The 24739-nt window shown below is 32.8% G+C and overlaps 1 long non-coding RNA gene across 1 annotated transcript; it reads right to left on the reverse strand.

Moving 5' to 3' along the window:
* Positions 1 to 702: 702 nt before the first annotated feature.
* On the reverse strand, positions 703 to 4179 carry LOC128169996 (uncharacterized). The gene is made up of 3 exons (XR_008241645.1): positions 4113 to 4179; positions 1966 to 2652; positions 703 to 772 (listed from the first exon to the last, which is right to left on the reverse strand). It is a non-coding gene; the product is annotated as an uncharacterized LOC128169996 (long non-coding RNA).
* Between the last annotated feature and the right edge of the window lie 20560 nt (positions 4180 to 24739).

Raw genomic sequence — 24739 nt, forward strand, 5'->3', positions numbered from 1 at the left:
GACATTTACCAAACTTGCAGACATCCTGAAAAGTTTTGAAAAAAAATTATGTGCCATCTTAGAAATTACTGTTGAGTAAATCAATTGAAAATAAAATTATATTCTAGGCACTATAACATTAATTTTTCTAATTTTCAGATTTGACATCATTCTGGTTTTTTTTAACAAAACTGGTGTCCATTTGAAATAAATCAACCTGCTAGTTATATACAGATGATAAAACATAGAATTTTCATTCCTTAATTAATACCTCAACCCTCATCCATGCCAACCAACACAGAACATTTAATTTAGTTCAAACATGTTGTGATATTGTTTAACATATCCACACATATTTAAATTAATTTATCCATGCAGGATATTTAAAATAAATTGAATCTACAGACAGATAGACAGACATGAGGGCAACAAACATACAAAAAATGTGAACCTTAAACATTGGGTATGAAGTTAAAACAATTAACATTAAATAACATCTTCAAAAAATTTTAATGTTTTTTTTTTTTCATTTTTATTATTTATCAATTACATGCATATAATTTCAGTTTCTCCATGATGTTAGTTAATATACTTTACCTTGCTCCTCCACCAAAGGTTCTCTTTGTCCCCATAATTATATTGAATTTCTTCCCCTGGCTGTATATCCTTCATAGCATACAGACAGAGGTACTCCTTTTCATGAAAAATTTTAAGCTTCATTACTGAATTGGCTGTTTTGTCTGCATCATTCACAAAATGACAAATGCTGTTACTGACACCCTCTGCATCAATGCTAAAACAAAAAAATAAACAATTATAAATAACAAATGAAAAAAAAAAATCTGTATTTTACCTTTATTAATAATGTGGCTCACTACACCTTGAAATAATTTCTCAAATCAGCACAACACTACTTGATTATGTAAATTTGATTATGATAGATTGCATGATGAATAAGAAGTGTAGAAATCAAATAGGAGGTAAATTTTGGATAAAAAACTGTATTTTTAAAAATTCAATTCAGTACACTAGTATTCATGAACAAAAGTCATAGGCAGATTCCAACTCATGATCTGCAGTTCACAAGCCCAATGTTTTAACTGCTGAGCAATTATGATAAATAAATGATATTTAACAACAATATACCATAACAATACATTTAAAGCAATATGAGCTGTATTTTTTTAGAATTTCATTTTGCTGTAAATCCTGCTAGGATGCTAAGTCTGCATGTAACTTAATTTTTTATGATAAATAAGGTTGAAAAAAAATCATTAATTTTTGTCAGAGAAAAGATATCTCTTCTAAGTAACATATGGCAAATCAATTTTTGTACAGGATAACTATAATTCAATTTCGCTCCAATTAAGGCTCCGTAACGGCCCTTTTCACAAAAATTTGGCGAAAAGAAATTTAAATACCATGATATTTTTGACATTTTCGTTAAAAAAATTTTCATCATGAAAATTGCAGCTCATATTCCTTTAACTGCCATCTTGTAATATAGTGTCTTGAAAAGTAAAGTCTAGCTGTAGTAAGGTACCTTAAGTTTAAGTAATTTATACTATATACATGAAATAACACTCTTCACATTAATGGGCTTTGTATTTTTGTACATATTGCTTTGTATATACTTTGCAAATTTTTCTATCAATTGTGAACCTTTTTTCAAAATTGAAATAAGGAGAGACTTTCTGGATACAGTTAAACTTCGGTATCTCAAGCACCAATATCTCGAATACCGCAGATATCTCGAGGTACGTCTGTGGTCCCACCCATTTTTACTATATAAGTGATTATAAAAAACCCGGGTATGTCAACACGGATAACTCAAATGCCCTGCTTATCTCAAAGTAAATTTACAGCCCCAGTAAGAATAACTAATAAGAATCTCTATTTACATAAATAGTATATAAAACTATGTGCTTTAAAATATACACAAAAAAGGCCACACACAATGCCATCTCTTTGGGGCTCTAAATTTACCTCTTTTTCACCACTGTAGGTTAGCATGTACATGTACCGGCCCGGTATGTAGAAGGTAGAAAACATTGTTAGCCCCAAACCATCACAGAAAGTCCTCAAACATGCAAACACAGTTTCAGGAAAATGTAAAATAATTTTGTGTAATTCATTTTCATCAGAATTTTTTAATGACAACTTTTGTTCATGTTCATGACATTGAGAGAGAGAGAGAGAGAGAGAGAGAGAGAGAGAGAGAGAGAGAGAGAGAGAGAAGGATATCAACTATAATATAGAAAACTTGACATATTTAGCAATATCAACTCCTGCCCCCCAAAAAGTTTGCATGTATTTACCATCCAACTGTTAAAGCTATTTTATTTTTTGGAGACTTTAACAATTGCCTTTGTTCAGTAAAAAATAGGCTAAGTTATCGAAATTTTACAAATAATATTATTTATAAAGAACTTTACTCTATCCCAAGTTATTGCTTCAATCTGTTTTTGATGATTTTTACTTAAAATACACATACCTGTGAAAGAAATACAATTGAAATTGATGAAAGGGAAAATATCAAGATATCTTCTTTGACACATTATCATTTTTGGGAGTTGATTTTAATCAACTCTCCTATGCAGTTACTCTGGCAAACCCAAAGTGAAACAGTGTTTGGACCTAAGCACAAATCTTCACCGCTGACAAGACTTAGTTCTTGAAAATAATAGAAAAATTCAATGTAATGTATGCTGAGGCATTGTTTTTCAAGGAAACTTATCAATAAACACTTTGAAAATAATCAGATTTTATATAATATGAACAACTAAGATATTTTTATAGTCTCATGTATTCCTACACCAGAGTTTAATAATTCAAACCTGACAGGGTTTTTGGACCAAATGGCTATCTAACAAAACAACGAATGTATTTTGAAGAAAAGCAGTAGATCTCCAAATCAAAGCAGTAAGCGGGAAACAGACTCAGATGTAAAAAGCTGTAGACTTCAACATAAAGCGATAGAGTTAACATGTATGCCTTCTATCAATAAATTTACCCTATGCTTGTAATTATGGGTTTTTTTTATAATAAAATATGCATTTTATTTGTTGAATTAATTTACAGGGGACTGTATAATAAGCATATCACACTCATCTTTAATGATTTCACACATGAAAGCGTAATCAAAAATCGGAAGCAAATAAAACAAATTCACAAACATTACATAGTCTAAGAGAAATTTTTATGCCTTCTGTCTGTTTGTCACTATATATTCAGTACTCATCTATTTTCGCATAGTATTAAAGGATTTATATAGCGTAAGCATACTATGCCGTAATAGAGCACGGCAAATGTTTTCAACAAAAATCTTTCAAGCGCCGACAGCAGGATTCGAACTCACAACGCTAAAATCATTCCAGCTTGAAGCCCAACGCGTTACCGCTACACTAAATTAGCCGTTATTATAAATAACGGTATTTATCTATATAAAATGTAGATATGTACGGCTGACATCAAGCAATTAAAATTATTCGTTTTTCCAAAAACACTTCATTATTGACGGTAATTTTGAAGTTAAAGTTTCTAATGAACTTTTGAACAAATTGATTGAACATTTTTCAAAGAAATTCTACATTGTTCTACATGAGAATCACAAAAACGCTTTTTTAAATGACGCTTGATAACGAATGTACAAGAAAAAAATTCAATGAGATTTCGTCTGCTAAACATTTCGAGTTTTCTCGGCAAGGCCAAACGTCTCTCATTTCTTGAAAAGAACATAAACCTTTGTTGACTTTTTAATGTACAACAAATTGTTGATTAAATAAACTATCAAATCAATTGATTAATTTGAAAAAGAAACAAACACTTGCTTTTCCAGTGATTATTTTTAGGGACTTGTCAACACTCGAACGTCACAGCTACATGTACTTATAGCAAAGCATGTCCGTATATTCAACAGTCGGCATAATAATAACAATAGGCTTGTGCACTAATATTGTCTCAAACCCTGACTACTATTTAGGCATAGTACATGTAAACACAACATTATTATATATAAACAGCAAGTCTTGTCATCGGCTGGTACATGTACCCATATTTATGCACATGTAATATCTCATTAACATCACAAAAGTATACATAAGATTCAATAAAGTATTCAAAACTATTCTTACCATAAGTCCTGTCCTTTGTAGCAATAGAAGAAGAATTTGTTTTCTGTTGACTTTTTCATCCTTTCAGTTGCTTCGTTCTTCGTTATTTTCTCCCCAGCATATTGTAATAGAAAATCCCCTTTCGCATGCTCAGCCACACTAAATACGCCAAACCCTGTTTTATGGATGAAATGAAACTCCTGATTGGCAACAAAACATTACAAGTACGGGTCACGTTTAACATTTTCATACAAATAGTTATCGCCGAGTACCATTTCTCGCTAGTGTATTGTAACGTAATTTTTCATATATAATTTTATGTGTTGATAATTAAAATGATGTAAGAATGCACTGGCGAAAAATGGTAGGTGGCGAGAACTGGTCACACGCCATTATATTACTAAAAATTTTGAAATGAAATGCAAAATTTCTTTATTAATCAAATTAATACGGTATTTTTCAAAACCACATAAAGATTTGGTTAAAAAAAAGAATGAACTTTCGTTAAAATCATTGTGCATAGGGAATAATGTCACAATATAAGGTCAGTAAAATGTTTTAAAAAGAGGATAATATATATTATATATATCATTAAATGCTTCTGATTTTAAACACCAGTGTTTGAGAGAATCCTGGAATCTAGGTGGTATGGGACACCTGTCTATATTAACATTTTAATCATAAAATTTTACTTGATATGATTGTTTACTTAAATTCGAAGTATGTCACAATTTGGAGGTGTCCAATACAACCTTACTAGTAAGAGATATTAAAAAAAGAAATTCACATTGATGCTATTATATGCATAGGGAAATCATAGAAATATTCTGAAAGTGTCATTAAGATTACTGTAGACGTACTTTTGTCCGCTTGGTATTAATTTACACTATGAATGCGGGCACAAATTTTCCGCAGAATTTTTTCCCAGGCTACTAAAAGTGCAGTTTGGAACGAAATTTTGAAATTGCATTACATGAATAAGGATAACTGGAAGTTAATACATTATATAACACTTGCCTATACGTGTACCCGATGTGTTATCGTTTTTATATATGCAAACTCAAACAAATTTGTTTTGAGAATTCACATAATAAATAATTTAATCTCCTAAAGATTTGAATTTTCTGTAAATTTACTTGCATGAAATTTAAACTTCTCCCAGCTTGAAATAACGGCATGTGTCAGAAGACAAATAACCCAAAGCGGGTCTGTCTTTCAATGACCCAATTAACTACACGCTAAGACCTGTGTTTTTACTGCAATTTTTAGATCCCTTTGTGCTCTAATTTTTAATTGATAAAACTGATCAACTCATAATTTAAACGACATGTGAACCTATAAATTGACAGTTAATAAAGATTAAAATATTTGTTGTAACATCTTGACGGCTAACTAATGACTACCAACCAGTGCACAACCGATCATTACTGTTCACTGTGAACAGTTCTTACAATTTAAGTCCGAAGTTGGACAAATTCTAGGTAATGAAAATCGCTCAGAACTAAATTTAATAATAATTATTCAAATGATTTTTTTTTCATTCAAAGAATCCGCGTAAGTATTTACCCGCGCATTAAATTGATATTTTGATTCCGCGGAATTATGACCCCGTGGAAAAAAATACGTCTACAGTATCTTAATTTAGAATTAGTACAATATTAAGTTGAGTGGTTTTCTGTTAATGATAATATCCATCAGCGATATCTTAACATAATTAAATAAATTACTCAAATATAAATAAGAAAATTCGATTAAAGAAAAAAAAATACTACCTTTATAGTCTGATATATATTTGACTTCAAAGCCGTCCTTGTCATGACCTGCCTCACAATAACGCTGTGCCTCAGCATCAGGCGACAAACGTTTTTTCTAAAAAGTATGTATTATATGACTAAGATTATTGCAAGATCAATCAATAATACTGTAAATTGTACATTTTATGAAAAATCAGAAGATATATATATATATATATAACATATCAAGGTTTGCTCAAATTCATCTCCTTATAATATGATAAATAATTCAAGAACTTAATTAATAGCATCATTCCTGAAAGAGGGGCTAAAAAAATATCATGATGGTGAGAATGGTAACAATAAAGCTTGATGGGTGGTTATAGTTATCTGTAGTTACATGTAGTCAGTTAGTCCGAAATAGCCGTTGTTTCATGGCTCTTTCGACAATTTGATATTTTATTTGCAAGAAAAACATCAGAACCGGCACCATTATGAAAACAGAATATTCATCCCTTTCACCTGAAGGCAGGATTCTCGTTTCGAATTCAAATGTTTCACTCCAGACCTATCTAACTAATGAAATGACGATACTGCTACTCACTAATATTGCTTTTTAATGGTTCTTGCATCCAATTAACAGAGTAGAAAACATATTTTATCAAACTGTCAAACTTTGTTTTGATTTTGTGCATGTCTGAAATCTCTAGAGATAACAGCTGGGTTCACAAGTCACTGTTTTTCATTAATATTATCAAAACATAGGGAAAAATTTACTTTAAGCAATATATATCTATACTATTAGTGAGTTTTAAAACTAATATTTAAGAAATAAACAAATAAAAGTTCACCGGGATATGAAGTTGGTTTGTCACGTGATCAAATCCTGTGAAGCCGAAATCCAAGCAACAAGCGATAAGCGCGTGCTATGAACATTGTGACATCACAAAAAAGTTCATACAGAATTGAAAGTTTTCGCTATTCTATAGGTTCACATAAGGAAATGTATTTGCAAATGTAAATATACATTATTAAATTGTATTGTTTATTATAATTATAATACATATGATACCACAGGTTCTATGGTAGGCAGTATTTCTGTTTACGTACAGTAGCACGCGCTGAAATTGAATTTTGACATCAGGATATTTTTAGGCATAGTAAACAAAGACACGCTGAACATCACTGGGGTATATATTAATTAGAGGAAACTCACAATAACATTAATTTCTGGAAATATCTCCATATTGATTTTTTGACAAAATGATTTAACTACCACAATATCATAGGACCGGCTCATATTTTCAAGTCAGTCTTGTCAGTTCATGTAAATATCTTGGGTTAAAGATTGTCAACATTTCACTGGGGAACTGGTGTGTGATTAGTTATACAAGCCCATATGCGTCTAATTTAGTTGAAAAGCATTCTGAGAGTACTGCAGCTCAAGCAATACACATGATCCCCGACCGGTTTGTAATATTTTATGAAAGCTTTACTCTTTTTAAAAATAAGAGATAAAGAACAGAGGAAATTCAAATTATATATTCTACTCTAGATTGAAAACAGACTTCATTTTACTGTATTTAAATGTAACATATATTCTTTGGGATTTTTTAAGGTTAATGATAATATTTGACATGTTATACCAGGCCTCTTGAAATATACAAAGTGGAGAAAAATAATACTCTTTAATTTATCCAGAGACATAAGTAACATTTATGTCTCTGATTTATCTGGTGCAATTTCGCCAAGTCCATTAAGTATTCGCTGGTAGAAATTTGTGAAAATAATGCCCTGTTATGCACAATATCATTTCTTACCATCTTCTGTATCCCGAATCAAACCAAAGAGCTATATAATATTGAACAGCCCGAACCCGATAACGAACCCGATTGTAATAATACAAAAAATGTACACACATTACTTGACACTATTCTACAGAACTTATTTGTTAGAAGTGATACAAGACTTAGTGATGCCAGATATTATTACTGACCACATAACGTTACTGGCCTTGTTTATTCACTACACACCGAACCACCAAAAATCTTCAAAATTCCCATGACATAATACATATAATATTATTATAGCGAGCGCAGCTCGTCGGCCGGCGAGCGAAGCGAGCTCTCAGAACCAGTGTGCGCGGGAAAAAGAACGAGCTTAACCTACAGCTCATCAAACAAAATTTTTTGTCTACGTCCCTTAATGCTCTCTAATGTTTTCATCCGTGATGCTATGCCAAAAATGGACGACTTTTAACTCGTAATTTACAGTGTGTTAAGGTTTGAGGACACGTTTTGAGTACCGCATATTGTTTGGCGAGACTCAAGAGATTTGTTACATGCTTCGAGATACATAAACAAAGACGAACAAAGTCATGGATGTCGTCACAGTGCTCTCGCGCTCTATTTCCCATGATAAATTTAGAGGTGGCTCAAACATCTGTAATGCGTGTACTAGCTATTTCAGTATTTCAGTATAGACTGCGATACCTGCCTCATTGACATTGTATGACTTGTTTTTAATTTTGTTTTTAATATAGAGATTATATAAATATATACTAGCAAGAGCCATACTTTACTGTCATATCGATCCATTTTTAAGCTAGGCCTAATTGTGCATGCATGTACAGTATGCAGGTATTAAAGTAGGGCCTATATGAGTGGGGAGGAAATAAACAATAGGACATTTTGAACTAAATAAAAAGGAATAAAGAGAAAAAATAAAGTTAAAAAATCTATGTAGATATTGCATAAAGTCAAACCATTAAATTTAAAAGTGGGAAAATACACAACTACAAACAGGGACCAGACTTTCTCTCTCTCTCTCTCTCTCTCTCTCTCTCTCTCTCTCTCTCTCTCTCCGAGTCTCTCTCCCTCTCTGGAGAGGGGTAAGGGATTGCTTTGTATGTACCATAACCATTAAAATTGATACATTTGGCATACTTATTGTAAAATTAATACCTTAACCATACTTATTGTAGAGCAATACTCTCTCAAAAATTCTTTAACGTTCGTTGATACCTAAATAACACTAGGTTGACAATGATGCAAGGTATGTGTACATACTTGCTGCCCTCGCCAGAACGGTAGCACCGTAAAACATATTAATACCTATATACAATTTTTCATGTTATGTTATTGAAATTCAAGATAAAATGCTAGAAATTACAGGATATTTACCCAGACCGTGGCAGACGAGTCACGAGAGTAAACATGTAAACCGGAAATGTTTACCTCAAGAAACAGAAGAGTTCCTACCCCCCCCCCTTCATATGAACAATATGTTTGCTAGGAAAACTTAATAATTATCCAAATTATCACTGAATTATTGTTTACATGATTTCGGTTATAATCTATAATTTAACAAGCAACCTCTTGCGATATTACAGTAATGAGTCAACAGTTATACAGTAGGCTAGGGCATGCATGTTTACATGAATTGAATTATAAATGTTCCTACCTTTTTCTTTATATCGTTTTCTAGGACTGCTTTTAGCTGAAAAGGTATACATATTATGCATTAAATTAATATGAATACGATGTTAACTCCTAAACGTAACACTATAGATTAGCTAATTTCACAATAAATCTATTTTGTTGTGACGCAAAAATCAACCATGACGTCATATTATGTATCATGTAAAACCTACTGTCTTGAAATGCATGCATCTCATAGAATTAGTTCTCTCTTTACTTAAAACTGCAAATATTTTTTTTTAATTCAATTTTTTAGTAATCATTTTGGTGTTTTATTGTTTAACTTTGACAAGTCCTTGAAATGTTTCCTTAGTTCAACATTTTTTTTGTCGTCATATTTCATGAACAGAGTGTGACAACAAAAGAATTTTAATGATTTAAAGTAAAATATCAACATAGAAACTTAATAAGCTAGTCTATATAAGCTTGATCCTACTTACGCATCTCTTGCCGTAACTCAAAGCAGCCATGTTTGTTCGGAAGCATTCGCAACCCATAGAAAAAGACCGAGGCTCATTTTCGGACAAAAAATATATTTCAAATGAAGACTTGGCACGGTGGCAAATATATCGATTTTTTTCGGAAAAAAGCATGGGATCTGATAAAACATTATCGTAAATGATAAAAAATGTTTAAAAACATGAAACATACTCTTAAAAAGTATGGTTTTTATCAAGTTTAACATCGTCCACCTAAAGGGTATGCTGCGTATTTGTAAAAACATACATTCAACTTTTTAATGTTGTTTTATTGTGACCTAAAATAAACAATAAACACAAAAAGTATTTCCATGAAATAATTGTGTTTAGTTATTGCAAAAAAATGATAAACAAAGTTAATTAATAATTATCCCAACGTTAATTATTGGTTTTAAAATCAGGCAGACCCGTTTTTGTCTGCCTTAATTTAAGGTCTGCCTAAAGGTTATTCTAAAATACTTGATGTCCACATAATCTGTATAACATATATGTATATATATATATATATATATATATATATATATATATATATATATATATATATATATATATATATATATATATATATATATATATTTAATTACTGACATCATGACGTCAGGCATACATGTGTGTAAGGTTTGAAACCAGTTCAGACAATGGGAGCAAGCAATATTAAGATTTTTCCAAAAAAGATTAACAGATGCATGTTTAATGTGTCGGCATTTACATTCAATCGATGAAAATATTATGTAGGATGTAATTACACAGTGAGCAAGAGTTTCCAGGTATAAGGGATGTACAATATGCAGGTATGCAATTCTGATTTAAAACTAGAGGTACTGTGAGCAAGCTCACAATTGATACCCCCAGATAAGAAAAAAACATAACATGTATTTTTTTCTATTATGATAATAATAGAAAATATTGGATGAATCTATTTCACCGTCCATTCTCTATAAATAACAACTGCCTTATTTTTTAAAACTGTTAATGCTAATATGAGCACACAAACCAATTTCTATTCTTTAAATTCCATTTTAGTTCAAGTTAACTGTTAATGCATGAGGACTTTTGCGCAGCAATGTTAAGGCGTCCCGATGCTAAAATACGACTGGAACACGATATTTTTTGAATCATCGCAAAAATTCTTTGACCGGGAGTATTTCTTAAAATCTATGTTACATTTATTGAGACCGATGTTAAACATTATCTTTGATGCATTTTGTGACGTCATATGTTCTTTGTAATCACGTGACGGGCGAATCCTAATATTGCAAATGATCTTTTTAAATTGCATCGGCGCAGGTGATTAATGACATTTAATCATACATATTTTTAAGAAAAAACCTTTGATAAGTCATATACTTTGAAGTTCTTCCTCGGGAAAGAAATAGATATTTCGTTTATGAAAGATATTGTTGAAACATTCCAGAAAATCATCAAAACTAGAGCAGAGCTCGTGGCAAAGCCACGAGTAGGTCTCCCGTTGTTGCTGCGAGTTGAAAATGTATGTGATATGGTGTCAATAATTTATTTTGACTAAACTTTCAGTTCTGCTTTTGTTATAAAGAAGTGTTGTGATTGAAAGCCTGTATATAAAACGTGTTTTGAAAAAGAAAGAAAGAAATGTTTTAGGAAAACTATCTGTCGAACACAGTTTATGTAATCGTTTCAAACATTCTTTAAAAAATGAGATGTTTAATGGCGAGTTAAATTTTCAGAGGGTAGCAAGCATTGTTACATGTACTCATGATTCATGTGAGGAATTGTGTTTTTGGGGAGTTGATTTTAATCAACTCTCCTATGCAGTTACTCTAGCATACCGAAACTGAAACTGTGTTTGCACCTAAGCACAAATCATCGCCGCTGACAAGACTTAGTTCTTGAAAATAATGAAGCATTTTTTTAAAGGAAACTTTTTTATAAATACCTTGGAAATAGTAAGATTTTAAATGGTACGAACAATTTGAAGTTTTTTTAGTCGTGTGTATTCCTACGCCAGAGTTCAATATATAGTCTCGTTCAACCATCGGTTGTCTCCTTACATCTCCGGCAAGTAGAGAGTCAGTCTATCTTTAGAGGTCGCATCATCAAGCTATCACGTGACCTGTTATCTCTTACTCGTCGGAGATTAAAGGAGACAGCCAAGCATCTGGTTGAACGAGACTAGAGTTCATTATTGGTTGGATCCATACAATTTTTGAAATATTTGGAATACCGAAACATAGTTTGATGAAATCAATTCTATTTTAAAATATTACACAACATGATTCATTAGAAGTTTTCTCGAAATTCTAGTCGGAAAAGTCAGAGAATTCATATTATAAAAATGTGCATAATTCAAATGCAGATTATAAACTACTTGCCAAGCAAACTAGGATATCGTTGATTTTAAAATAAATAATATTCGATAAAATCAACTCTCGTCAGTACATCAGTACTTTGATTTAAAAACCGAACCCGCCTACAAAACACGTAACCCTTTCTCTAAGATAACTTCTTTATTTAAAAATATTTCTAAATTTTTGAAAACTATGTGCAAGTTTAGAATTGTTGCGTGATGACAAAATTTACAGACCCTGCAACGCACTACTACACCAAAAAACGTGCGACTTACGTGCGAGAAACGTTTCGTAATAAACCGTTTAGCGTTTCGTGTGATTGTAAAGCGTTTCGTGTAAACCGTTTAGCGTTTCGGGCAAAGCGTGTAAATCGTTTCGGGCAAAGCGTGCGAGAACCGCGTGAAACACTCATCAGATTTCATTCGGAACTCACTGAACACTTCAATTCACTTTCAATTGATGAAAGGGAATATATCCAAGATATCTTCATTGAACAATTTTCACTCATAAAATTTCACAGGAACGAAAACAATTTTCTTACGGAGATTTATAATGGGAAATGTTTACATCTTTTCTCCATTCGAAAGTACTCGGGATACCTCGCGCTATTTTTAAACGTTATCATCCGGGCTTATCAATGGCTGATGCAATGCAAAATCCCCGTAGACTTTCAATATTGGGATGTGTATTGAAACCTGAAGCGGTAGAGGGGGCGTTTCAACACATATAATCTGGACATTTTTCATATAAGTGGATGAACGTAGTTTGAGCACAAAGGTATTTACTATTATTGGAATATCAAGCAAAAAGTGGTGGAAGAAAAAACTAGGGACATAGTATATTTTATAAATTTATGAAACTTTGAAGTGTTTTGAAATTCTTTAACCAGGGAACAACGATGTCTATATACACATGTATAGATCAGTAATAGGATAAGGTAATTTCAAACATCGAAGACTGTATGAATATTTAAGAAACTGTTTTTATTACAAGTGTTACCGTTAATAATTAAATCAAAGTTTGCCGAATCTTCCTGGAATTAAACATAGGTTGTAAATTTACTTTGTATAAAAACTTTCTTCATGGTTACTTAGTGTGAAACATTCTTTACCTTAGACGTTTTACTTTTCCTCTAAGCATCCGCCTTCGTTGCCTTTCCTTTACACTACATCTAAATTCATCATGTTCGTAAGTGATTATTCGTTCGCATTTTAAAATATTTAATGTCCGTATTCTCGGACTCCATGCTAGGAAATTAAGTTGAATAAAAGCCACGTCATTCTTATCCATGTGCATGTTGTCGACGGCGCGCGGCCAAAGAAATTTTCACAATCGTTCTTTAAAAAGCTTTAAAGTTATACAATATAGGATATACATGTAATTTTTATATACAGACCTTAATTAATTTGTTTGCAAGTTTACAACTAACGATTATTCCTTTATCGGCACCACTTATAATTTACTCAACTCTCTCTCTCTCTTTTCTTTCTCTCATTCAAGTCACGAGCGGCAATGTCTTAACTCCGCCCAGCTACGATCTGATTGGACAAAGGTCAGTGAAAACATTAGGTAGAAACATTTCTGGAGTAAACCCCTATTAAACGCTTCAATGTACTTCGCTGTAACTTAAACGATCATGTTTTGATAAGCATATATATTTTTTTATTTATTTACATCGATAACTCTTACTGAGACCATTCGACTTTGTACAAGCAGCACACATAACCTCGGACATCGGGTGTCTCCTGCATCTGGCTGAACCTGTCAATCAACCTCTGTGTATTTGTTTTCATTGGATGGTCAAGCGTCCTTTTTTTGTCAATAGCCAATGGAAAATTATTGACTTCAAGGTAATCGGAATCAGTATTTGATGAAGCATACAATTCAAATGACAAAAATTTTATTAATTATCTGAAAATTATTTAAACCACTGTTAATGGAAAACAAAGAGTCTTAGAAGTAATTCACACACAGGGATTTGCCTACAATGTACACAGTCAAGCAATTGCTAGTAATTATTATGGGAATCTTTACGCATGGTACCTAATTCGAACAGATTATAATAATCTATACACTGTACGCCGTTACACATGTACGAAGCGCTGGTAATATATACGAATATGGAGTCAAAAATTTAAATCATTTTTATTTCTTGTTCTTTTCAATACAATGTGAAATTACTTTGAGAAAAAAATTCCGAAATACTAATTACAACTTTTTTTTGTGTGTAATCATTTGAATTTTTTCTGGGTTCATGTATATATATATGTACAGAACATACTTATTTACGCGCGAATGATACGTCATAGGAAAAAAATAATCGGTTGTTCGTAGAACATTTTTATCTTACGAATGTGTCTAATTTAATTTTAAATATTTTTCAACAGTATAAATGTAAATAATATCAGGTGTATTTACTGTTTGTGTTTTTTCTTCGTAATCTCTTAAACCAATAAAAATATTAATGTTAGCAGAAAAATCAAATCCTGCCGAATACTGAAAAACCGATTTCAGTTAGCAATCATACGGATTTTATTTTTGGTATTGACTATTGAGTTACGGTAACTTTTTTTCTGGATGATTTTATTATTTTATGTAAAAGCACCATCAAGTTACTCAATTATATAACAATTGATGACCTGGGGCTATATATGTTCCGAGCTGTGTGCGCTGAAGCGACACAAGATTCTCGGTCGTATGAGGCGATTGAATTTACACAGACTGACCGAATAAACAAACGGGTGGGAAAGTGAAACAAAATGTTACACATGAGAAGAAGGCACCAAAAATGATTTTCGATAGATCTTGATATCGTTTTGACAATTAAAAAAGTCCAGCGCGAGCTCCTGTCAGCGGGGCGGGAGGGGGCAGCAATGAGTTCGCTTCTACAAAGAAACGAACGACCATGTAAAAAAAACTACAGAAGTGATTAATATATGACCGATAGAATCTAATCTAAAGTTGTTTAAAATTCATGTGATTTTTTTTTTAAAAAAATCATCGAATGCCTCAATTCAGGACATTTTTTATCGTGCTAGCTCCTACTGCAAACTTGTTACATGGAACTTTGATTATAATTTGATTTTTAAACTACCTTGTATGCTATCTATAAATCAATGCTTAATCAACTGTACAAGTTTAATGAATTTATCTTTTCATCTTAAACGAATATAATAGTTAAAAACATAATAAAATATAGTTGTGTCCGTGCAAAATATGAAACATGAACGCGCGATAAGGTACATGTAGAAGAACACGAACCGACCCCGGATTACTTGTCCACTCGCGCCGGTTCTCCTCAGCCATGTGCGAGGGATGATCATCATTTAAAGGTTTACTAATTGTGTGTGTGGGGGGGGGGGGGGGTTGATTTAAAACATTATTTGTGCAGTTTCTAAAATATTTTACATAAACAAACTAACCATTAATTTATGTCTTAGATGTACGATGTTTACGATTTGGAATAATATCGCTCATTAATATTCATTTACACTCAAATGTTCAATTGAATAAATACAAGATGGACAAACTTTTATAGGATTAAATTAAAACAGTTCCTGTTTTTACGGCTATATTAACTCAAACACGTTCATATGCATGTAAGTGTGCGTCGCGGTGTGAGAATCTTGTGTATTAAATACCCGCTTAATTACCGCTAGGTAGTGCAGCCGTGGCTGATCTCATCGGCCGTTGGCGAAGGATATATTACGTAAAGGTACATGTACAACGCACAGACAGGCACAGTTCAGAACCCAGGAAGATTTGAAAAGTTTGCCGTATAATGACCATACTCTATCAAATAGAAGTTATTTATTTTAAACTTAAAACCCACAATTGATCTGTGTCTATTATTGCTATAGATTGAGAATGACATTGCATTTATTAATTAACTGAACGATTTCTTAATTGACACCCAATCGTTTAATCCATAAAAAAATTATGTGTAATCAAAACGAAACCAATCATCGAGTTCGCGGCTAAATAAACTCATACATGTATATGAGAGACACAGCTCTCGTGTATTAGATAACCGCTGACCGCTACAGCCGCGAGCATGGTGACCGATTTTCTCGGCCGCGGGCGAGGGAGAGCTTACGTAATGGTACACACACACACACAGCTCTGATTCAAGGTAGATTTAAAATGCATGGAGTTAATAAATAAAATGTAATGCAAAGAGTTTTTTAATTCCATATTTTGTGGTTAAATAGAAAAGAAAAAGAATGTTTTGTTTTCCAATTGCCGTTTTTAATGATTGTGCACTATAAGAACTTAACAATGACTTAAACTCCTAAAAAAAAAAGCATGTACTCCAACAAAAAAAAAATTCTTATAAATTAATGCCTCCTGTATAAACCAGCATACTTTCTGCGGCAACTTTATGCCAGTTTTACGCACAAAGACTATCGTTAACTTGTCAAATAAAAACAGGTACATGTCAACATGTAAAGCTTTTTACACTCATAATACACAAATCACGTACAAAATAATATTGTTACAACCTTTATGAGATTCCAACAAACAACTTTTCCAGCGACATCCATATCAAAATCCTAACCGTTTTTGAGTTATTAAGCAAAAACTTTTAGGGGCTATTGGCCCTTGATTTAAGGGGCCAGCCCTTTTTTATTGGTGACAAATGAAAGCCCTTGATATTCTACACAACTTTTATTCTACATGTCTTAACAAAATTATTTTTGTTAAAAAGATATAAAGGAAAATATGTCTAAATTTTTGCACTTTTTGGAATCCTGTTTTTTGACCCCCTACCTTTTCCTAAATAAGGAACGTAATCCAAAAACAAAAACCGATGTATATAACTTCAATGTCTTTGTTATTCAAATTCGTTAGATTCCCATTCCCTGCTATCATAGTCTCGGAGCCTTTGTCTGGAAACCAAAGGCCCTAAAAAATTTTAAAAGGGGAATAACTCGTTAACGGAAAGGGAATTCTACTTTTTATGAATTGATGAAGATAGTGTTTTGTAAAGTCCATTAGCCCTGAAAATTTGAGCAAAAACCGTTCAGAAATGAGCACGATATGAAGCCTCAAAATTCGCGTCTAGGAAGAAAAAAAAAAAAAAAAAATATAAGAATAATCTTAACCCGCACAATAATAGAAAGGTCTTCCGTTGGAAACGGAAGACCTTAATAATGCACATTTTTACTAATCAAAAGCGATTTACAAAAAATTGGGGTTAATCCGTAGGTTTCTCTAGCACGATTCACATTGGTACTTATATTCTCTACCAATTTTACGTAAAATATTCTAAAATTGTGTTGATCTTTCACCTGCGCCAAGCTGGTTTAACATGCATTAAAATTTCTTCATTCAGTTGTTTACACGTAGCAGGGAGAGTCTCTAAACCACTAGTCTATAAATAGTCTTTTATTTACAATGTATAACGAAGCTTAACAACTGCCGATTATTTGATACTGGTTTTTGATATGAATGAATTCTGTACGTCCAGCATTAACGGCAGCATTTATGTAAAGGAAACATGCGGTTTTATAGTGGTTTGATGTAATTCACTTTTAACGTTGAGATACATTCCCCGAGAACTATCGACAGGAATGCACATAGTGACGTCAAAGTTAATTATGACGTCATATCGTATGAAGTACAGACAAATGACTTTCTACACATCGCTGTAAAATCAATCGGGAAGCCTTAACATGCCCGCGTGCATCCTTATGTTAACAAACATGACTCGAATCAAACAAAATACTACATGTCAATCAGCCATTTAATATAAACATTGTGAATTATTGGTATACTGAACCCAATTTTTTTTTAAACAGTGACCTTGAACTTCCTCAATTGACCTTGGGTCAAGGTCATGACACAGCCTCAGGTTTTAAGCAATCTTGATTTGAATTAAGAACTTCCAATATTTGTCATTAGAAAATTATGGAATGGACATGAATTTTGCACTTTTCTGCCAGTGACCTTGGCCTTGCCTAAATGACCTTGGATCAAGGTCATGACACATCCTTAGGTAATAAGCAAACTTTGTGTGAAGTTAGAACTTCTAATGTTTCTCCATCAAAAAGATATGGACTGTACATGAATTTTGCGCACTTTTTCTGCCAGTGTCCTTGAACTTGTCCAAATGACTTTGGATCAAGGTTATGACAAACTCTGAGGTCATAAGCAAACTTTGTGTGAAGTAAGAACATCCGATGTTTCTCCGTAAGAAAAATATTGACAGGACACGAATTTTTCACTTTTTCTGTCAGTGACCTTGACCTTGCCTGAATGACCTTGGGTTAAGGTCATGACACACCCTAAGGTCATAAGCAATCTTTGTTTGAAGTAAGAACTTCCAATGTTTCTCCATAAGAAAGATATGGACCGGACACGAATTGAACAGACAGACGGACGGACAAGGTGATTCCTATATACCCCCTCAAACTTTGTTTGCGGGGGATATAAAACAAATAGCCATATTTAAACGTCGGAAAGGGGGCATCGCAACAAGCCGTTACTTAGTGTCTATTACGGTACAATGTTAGTAAAGTAATTGGTGTTGGATTATCACCATTACCAAAGAATCAACAGTTTGGATTAAAACAAATACATATTCATATAGCTGGAATGTTTACTGGATGAACTAAATCGCCGAAGCGGTGTGTGGCCCGATTGATTGGGCGATTTCATTCATTTTGAAAAGGGTTCATATATTGCGTGTCCAACTAATGTACAATACTAATTAAACAATTACTTGTCAAGTGTGTGTGTTAATCTGTTCTAAATTATTCGATCTAACGTATTATATATGTACTTGTTACAAAAAAAATGTAAAACAATCCATTTGAGCCCTCCCTTTTCTTAATCTTTGCCAACTGATGAGTTTATTCAAACAATCGGATCAAGATCTCAATCGTTGTGTGAAGGGTAAAGCAAGACTTCGCGCCATAATATTTCATTCATAGTTTTTGCGCTCAGACTCCAGAACAAAATGGGTGTACACATTACAGGCACGTAGCATCTGGGATGGGGGTGTGGCGGTTGCCTTCCAAACTTCTTTTGCAGCAGGCACTTTTTTAACTTTACATAAATAATAAAAGGGAATATTATGGATTTGCTGCCCCCTCAACATTTGTCGGAACATGTAATAAATTAAACTGAAAATAAGGAGCTCAAGTTGAATTTAATTGATGTTATAATTAGGGTTTTATCATGTTTTTGAGAATTCACCCCTTTTTAATTGCTTGTCAAGATGATTTGGATGAAGCTGCCCCACACACTTTAAACAAGCAATGCGTGCTTTATTTCCTATGGTTGGAACTTTTAAAAAATACCTTTCAGTTGATTTTGCATCTGATTTATCTTCCGCTTTCAAGTAAACATGCAATTATTATCTGTGTACATGTACCTTCCTAAAACAATTTGAAATAATGATTATTACGTGATATACTGTACATGTACATGCACTAGATCGAAGAAAATTTCTTTTTTCCGTTTAATTAGGAATTCATTATTAGCAGCGAATTAAAAAGTCATTTCTTATAAGATAGCCTAATTGATACATGCGTGCTTCCATTGAATAATTTTGTTTTGTCGGGCAAGCTTTTTGGAAACTCAAATTTTAAATATTTTAAATTTCAAAAGAACAGAAAAATAAATTTTTATTGACAGAGAAGATTTCGTTCGCAAAATATTTTTGATTAGAATTTTTTTAAAGTAAAATTCATTTATTGTACCCCCCCCCCTTACGTCAAAATAATTTAAAATTGCCTAACTTAAAAGATGCGCATCTGTAAGACTGCGAGAAGAACGTTCTACAAATCAAACAAAAATAATAAGAAGGGCATCGCAAAGCGGAGTATCCCCTCGCAAAATGGAAATATTGTTCGGGGAAATGCATTATTTAGGAATAAACATGTAACTGAAGAGACCAATGTTTGAACTTGTTAAAAACCACTTTGAATTCCTATCCCCGTTCAGGCTCTGGGGTGCATCCATGGGGGATGGGTACATTTACGTGGTTGTATAGTATTCCACCCATTGCTAGCGAAATCACACCTCAAACGTGTTAAACTTTAGCAATATAGTTAAGGTCTTCCGTTTCCAACGGAAGACTTTATTGTTATTGCTTTTTTTCTTCTTCCCTATTATTAAGGTCTTCCGTTTCCAACGGAAGACCTTATTGTTTTCGTACGATTTCTTTTTCCCTATTATTATTATTAAGGTCTTCCGTTTCCAACGGAAGACCTTATTGTTTTCGTACGATTTCTTTTTCCCTATTATTATTATTTTTCTTTTTTTTCTTACAATTTTTGTGCACGCAATTTCTCAGAAACGGCTCGGCCAATTTTCATGAAACTTTCAGATCTGTTAGATAATGATCAAAACCTGATAGGTTTTATATTATATTGATGACGTCACTTCCGTTTTTGAGAAATTGACGTTTTAGCGATTTTTAGGGGGGTTGCTTGTCCGTGGAACTTCTCCTAAACTATAAAAGATATCGAGTTCAAACTTTCAGGGAAAGTAGACAAAAGAATGTAGATTTGTAATTTTATTTTCATTTTGATCTGTCTTGAATAGCGCCGAAGCTCGCCTGGACCCGAAAATTGAGATGGAAAAAACGTCGAAATTTTTTCTGGTTTTCTGTAATCATCTCTTTTCTGAAAACTATTTTGTTAAGACATGTAATGTAAAAAAAGTTTCTATTTACAGGACCTTTTCTTTGAAATCAAGAAAAAGGGGCTGGCCCCTCAAATAAGGGGTCCAAAGGGCTCGAAAGTCTTTAATCTGTAGCCCTTTACTGAGAGATATTTTGTGAAAGGCTTTAGAAGCAAATATGTTGTTCTCACAGTTATGTATCCAACCAATGTAATGATTTCATTATGTGTTACGTAATTAAGGGTTTTTAGGGGCCAAAAGTCCAAAATTTCGATCACCCATATCTCAGAAAGGAAAAATATTTTGTAATGCAGTACAGAAGAAAAGTTGTTCAAAATTATGTTCCTAACGAAATGCAACCGTCAAAATTTCGTTAAACGGCCCCTAAAAGGAGATAAGGGACCGGCCCCTAAAACCTTCTTTCTCATATATCTCCAAAACGGTAACGAATTTCTAAACACTTGTTGATTAAAATTTGTGTAGAATTAAATGACCTTTTATTTGATATCAAGAAAAAGGGGCTGGCCCCTCAAATTAGGGGACCAAAGGGCTCTAAAATCTTTAATCTGTAGCCCTTTACTGAGAGATATTTTGTGAAATATTATAGAAGCAAATGTGTTGATCTTATAGTTCTGTATTCAAGCAATGTAATGATTTTATCATGCGTTACGTAATTAAGGGTTTTTAGGGGCCAAAAGTCAAAAAATTTGATCACCCTTATCTCAGAAAGGAAAAATATTTTGTTATGCAGTATAAAAGAAAAGTTGTTCAAAATGATGTTCTCAACAAATTGCAACCGTCAAAATTTTGTTGAACGGCCCCTAAAAGGAGATAAGGGACCGGCCCCTAAAACCTTCTTTCTCATCTATCTCCAAAACGGTAACGAATTACTAAACATGAGTTGAACAAAATTTGTTTAGAATTTAATGACCTTTCATTCCATATCAAGAAAAAGGGGCTGGGCTCTAATAAAAGGGGACCAAAGGGCTCTAAAATCGTTAATCTGTAGCCCTTTACTGAGAAATATTTTGTGAAATGTTATAGAAGCAAATGTGTTTATCTTATAGTTATATATTCAAGCAATGTAATGATTTTATCATGTGTTACGTAATTAAGGGTTTTTAGGGGCCAAAAATTTTCTAAACACTTGCTGACAAAATGTGTTCAAAATTAAATGTCCTTTCATTTGAATCCAAGAAAAAGGGACTTGCCCCTTAAATTAGGGGATCAAAGAGCTCTAAAATCTGTTATCTATAGCCCTATAATAAGAGCCATTTTGTGAAAGGATATTAAAGCTAGATTAGGTTAAAAAAGCAAGATAACTTATACAAAAACAATACAATAAAGCATTAGTACTTCACTCCTTTTCCATAACATGTTTGCTGTCGAAAATCAAACTCGATGATGTCATATTTCATTCTAAAAATCGAACGGAAGACCTCCTCGTTGCTCGCAACGAGATCGTGTCTAGTTAAGGTCTTCCGTTTCCAACGGAAGACCTTATTGTTATTCTTCGGTTTCTTTTTCCCTATTATTTTTATTCTTTTTTTTTCTTCCCATTTTTGTGCACGCGATTTCCCAGAAACGGCTCAACCGATCTCCATCAAATTTGCAGATGTGATAGATAGTGGTCTGAACTTGATAGCAAATTTTTTGCATTGATGACGTCACATCCGTTTTGGAGATATTGAGATTTTTCTCTTTTTTATATGGGTATTTTGTCTGCGGCCGTTCTCCTAAACTATAAGAAATTTTGAGCTCAAATTTCTACGGTTGGTAAAGGAAAGATTGAAGTTTTGCATGATTGTTGTTTTGTATGTTTAGTACTATTGGCGCCAAAGCTCGCTATGGCTCGAAAATTGACATAAAAAAAGCGTCGTTATTTTTTGTGCTTTTCTCTCTTTATCTCTTTTCTGGAAAATATTTTGTTAAAACATGTAACGTAAAAAAAGTTTATATTTACAAGATCTTTCAGCTGATATCAAGAAAAAGGGACTGGTTCCTCAAATTAGGGGCCTAAAGGGCTCTAAAATCTTTTACCCGTAACTCTTTACCGAGGGATATTTTGTAATAGATTATAGAAGCAAATATGTTTATCTCAATGTTATGTAGTCAATCAATGTAATCATTTTATTATGTGTTACGTAATTAAGGGTTTTTAGGGGCCAAAAGTCCAAAATTTCGATCACCCATATCTCAGAAAGGAAAAATATTTTGTAATGCAGTACAGAAGAAAAGTTGTTCAAAATGATGTTCTCAACAAAATGCAATCGTCAAAATTTCGTTAAACGGCCCTTAAAAGGAGATAAGGGACCGGCCCCTAAAACCTTCTTTCTCATATATCTCCAGAACGGTAACGAATTTCTAAACACTTGTTTAACAAATTTTGTGTAGAATTAAATGACCTTTTATTTGATATCAAGAAAAGGGGCTGGCCCCTAAAATAAGGGGACCAAAGGGCTCTAAAGTCTTTATTCTGTAGCCCTTTACTGAGAGATATTATGTGAAATGTTATAGAAGCAAATGTGTTTATCTCAATGTTATGTATTCAAGCAATGTAATGATTTTATCATGTGTTACGTAATTAAGGGTTTTTAGGGGCCAAAAATCCAAAATTTTGATCACCCATATTTCAGAAAGAAAAAAATATTTTGTAATGCAGTACAGAAGAAAAGTTGTTCAAAATGATGTTCTCAACAAAATGCAATCGTCAAAATTTCGTTAAACGGCCCTTAAAAGGAGATTAGGGACCGGCCCCTAAAACCTTCTTTCTCATATATCTCCAGAACGGTAACGAATTTCTAAACACTTGTTTAACAAATTTTGTGTAGAATTAAATTACCTTTTATTTGATATCAAGAAAAGGGGGCTGGCCCCTAAAATAAGGGGACCAAAGGGCTCTAAAGTCTTTATTCTGTAGCCCTTTACTGAGAGATATTATGTGAAATGTTATAGAAGCAAATGTGTTTATCTCAATGTTATGTATTCAAGCAATGTAATGATTTTATCATGTGTTACGTAATTAAGGGTTTTTAGGGGCCAAAAATCCAAAATTTTGATCACCTATTTTTCAGAAAGAAAAAAATATTTTGTAATGCAGTACAGAAGAAAAGTTGTTCAAAATGATGTTCTCAACAAAATGCAGCCTTCAAAATTTCATTAAACGGCCCCTATAAGGAGTTATGGGATCGGCCGCCTAAAACCTTCTTTCTCATATATCTCCAGAACAGTAACGAATTTCTAAACACTTGTTGAACAAAATGTGTTCAGAATTAAATATCCTTTCATTTAATATCAAGAAAAAAGGAATGGCCCCTAAAATTAGGGGACCAAAGGGCTCTAAGGTCTTTTATCTATAACCCTTTTTTGAGGGATATTTTGTGAAATGTTATAGAAACAAATGTGTTTATCTTAAAGTTATGTATCAAAGCAATGGAATGATTTTATCATGTGTTACGTAATTAAGGATTTTTAGGGGCCAGAAGTCCAAAATTTTGATCACCCATATCTCAGAAAGGAAATATATTTTGTAATGCAGTACAGAAGAAAAGTTATTTAAAATGATGTTCTCAACAAAATGCGACCTTCAAAATTTCTTTAAACGGCCCTTATAAGGAGATAAGGGTTCAAACCCTAAAACCTTCTTTCTCATATATCTCCAGAACGGTAACGAATTTCTAAACACTTGTTGACAAAATGTGTTCAGAATTAAATGTCCTTTCATTTGAATCCAAGAAAAAGGGATTTGCCCCTTAAATTCGGGAATCAAAGAGCTCTAAAATCTTTTATCTATATAGCCCTTTAATGAGAGCCATTTTGTGAAAGGTTATTAAAGCTAGATTAAGTATAATACGTTTATATATCCTAACAACATAGTGATTTTCTCTTGCGTTACCCAATCAGGGTTTTTAGGGACCAGAGGTAAACAAGTTTGATCGTTTCTATCTTAATTGAAAGAAATGCAAGTATTTAAAAAAGCAAGAGAACTTATAAAAATCAATA

This window comes from Crassostrea angulata, unplaced genomic scaffold (genome assembly GCF_025612915.1).
Source record: "Crassostrea angulata isolate pt1a10 unplaced genomic scaffold, ASM2561291v2 HiC_scaffold_272, whole genome shotgun sequence".
NCBI classification, from domain to species: domain Eukaryota; kingdom Metazoa; phylum Mollusca; class Bivalvia; order Ostreida; family Ostreidae; genus Magallana; species Magallana angulata.